The sequence below is a fragment of the Triticum aestivum genome, chromosome 7A (assembly GCF_018294505.1).
Source record: "Triticum aestivum cultivar Chinese Spring chromosome 7A, IWGSC CS RefSeq v2.1, whole genome shotgun sequence".
Taxonomy (NCBI): Eukaryota; Viridiplantae; Streptophyta; class Magnoliopsida; order Poales; family Poaceae; genus Triticum; species Triticum aestivum.
In genome coordinates, this window is record NC_057812.1 from 223,561,804 (window position 1) to 223,564,474 (window position 2,671).

The following is a 2,671-nucleotide window of genomic DNA, read 5'->3' on the forward strand; positions in this document are numbered from 1 at the left end:
CTACACCAATTAGTGAGGAAGCTAATGATGATGATCATGAAACTTCTAATCAAGTTACTACCGAACCTCGTAGGTCAACCAGAGTAAGATCCGCACCAGAGTGGTACAGTAATCCTGTTCTGGAAGTCATGTTACTTGACCATGACGAACCTATGAACTATGAGGAAGCGATGATGAGCCCAGATTCCGCAAAATGCCTTGAGGCCATGAAATCTGAGATGGGATCCATGTATGAGAACAAAGTGTGGACTTTGGTTGACTTGCCCGATGATTGGCAAGCCATAGAGAATAAATGGATCTTCAAGAAGAAGACTGACGCTGACGGTAATGTTACTGTCTAAAAAGCTCGACTTGTTGCGAAAGGTTTTCGACAAGTTCAAGGAGTTGACTACGACAAGACCTTCTCACCTGTAGCGATGCTTGAGTCCATCCGAATCATGTTAGCAATTTCCGCATTTTATGATTATGAAATTTGGCAAATGGATGTCAAAACTGCATTCCTTAATGGATATCTTAAAGAAGAGTTGTACATGGTGCAACCAAAAGGTTTTGTCGGTCCAAAAGGTGCTAACAAAGTGTGTAAGCTCCAGCGATCCATTTATGGACTGGTGCAAGCATCTCGGAGTTGGAAATACGCTTTGATAGTGTGATCAAAGCATATGGTTTTATACAGACTTTTGGAGAAGCCTGTATTTACAAGGAAGTGGGTGTGTGCTGTGTAGCATTTCTGATATTATATGTGGATGACATATTGTTGATCGGAAATGATACTGAATTTCTGAATAGCATAAAAGGATACGTGAATAAGAATTTTTCAATGAAAGACCTCGGTGAAGCTGCTTATATATTGGGCATCAAGATCTATAGAGATAGATCAAGACGCTTAATTGGACTTTCACAAAGCACATACCTTGATAAAGTTTTGAAGAAGTTCAAAATGGATCAAGCAAAGAAAGGGTTCTTGCCTGTGTTACAAGGTGTGAAGTTGAGGCAGACTCAATGCCTGACCACCGCAGAAGATAGAGAGAAAATGAAAGTCATTCCCTATGCCTCAGCCATAGGTTCTATCATGTATGCAATGTTGTATACTAGACCTGATGTGTGCCTTACTATTAGTTTAGCAGGGAGGTACCAAGTAATCCAGGAGTGGATCACTGCACAGCGGTCAAGAACATCCTAAAATACCTGAAAAGGACTAAGGATATGTTTCTCGTTTATGGAGGTGACAAAGAGCTCATCGTAAACGGTTACATCGATGTCAGCTTTGACATTGATCCGGATGACTCTAAGTCACAAACCGGATTCGTATTTTTATTGAATGGTGGAGCTGCCAGTTGGTGCCGTTCTAAGCAGATCATCGTGGCGGGATCTACATGTGAAGCGGAATACATAGCTGCTTCAGAAGCAGCAAACGAAGGAGTCCGGATGAAGGAGTTCATATCCGATCTAGGTGTAATACCTAGTGTGTCGGGTCCAATGAAAATCTTTTGTGACGATACTGGTGCAATTGCCTTGGCAAAGGAATCCAGATTTCATAAGAGAACCAAGCACATCAAGAGACACTTCAATTCCATCCGCGATCAAGTCAAGGAAGGATACATAGAGATTTGCAAGATACATACGGATCTGAATGTTGCAGACCGTTGACTAAGCCTCTCTCACGGGCAAAACATGATCAGCACCAAGACTCCATGGGTGTTAGAATCATTACTATGTAATCTAGATTATTGACTCTAGTGCAAGTGCGAGACTGAAGGAAATATGCCTAGAGGCAATAATAAAGTTGTTATTTATATTTCCTTATATCATGATAAATATTTATTATTCATGCTAGAATTGTATTAACCGGAAACTTACTACATGTGTGAATACATAGACAAACAGAGTGTCCCTAGTATGCCTCTACTAGACTAGCTTGTTAATCAAACATGGTTAAGTTTCCTAGCCATAGACATGTGTTGTCATTTGGTGAATGGGATCACATCATTAGATAATGATGTGATGGACTAGACCCATCCATTAGCTTGGCACTATGATCATTTATTTTATTGCTATTGCCTTCTCCATAACTTATACATGTTCCTACGACTATGAGATTATGCAACTCCCGAATACCGCAGGAACACTTAGTGTGCTATCAAACGTCACAATGTAACTGGGAGATTATAAAGATGCTCTACAGGTGTCTCCGATGATGTTTGTTGAGTTGGCATAGGTCAAGATTAGGATTTGTCACTCTGATTGTCGGAGAGGTATCTCAGGGCCCTCTCGGTAATGCACATCACTATGAGCCTTGCAAGCAATGTGACTAATGAGTTAGTTACAGGATGATGCATTACGGAACGAGTAAAGAGACTTGCCTGTGACGAGATTGAAGTAGGTATGATGATACCGACGATCGAATCTCGGGCAAGTAACATACTGATGACAAAGGGAACAACGTATGTTGTTATGCAGTTTGACCGATAAAAGATCTTCGTAGAATATGTAGGAACCAATATGAGCATCCAGGTTCCCCTATTGGTTATTGACCGGAGATGAGTCTCGGCCATGTCTACATAGTTCTCGAACCCATAGGGTTCGCACGCTTAACGTTCGATGACGATATGTATTGTGAGTTATGTGATTTGATGTACCGAAGGTTGTTCGGAGCCCGGATGTGATCATGGAC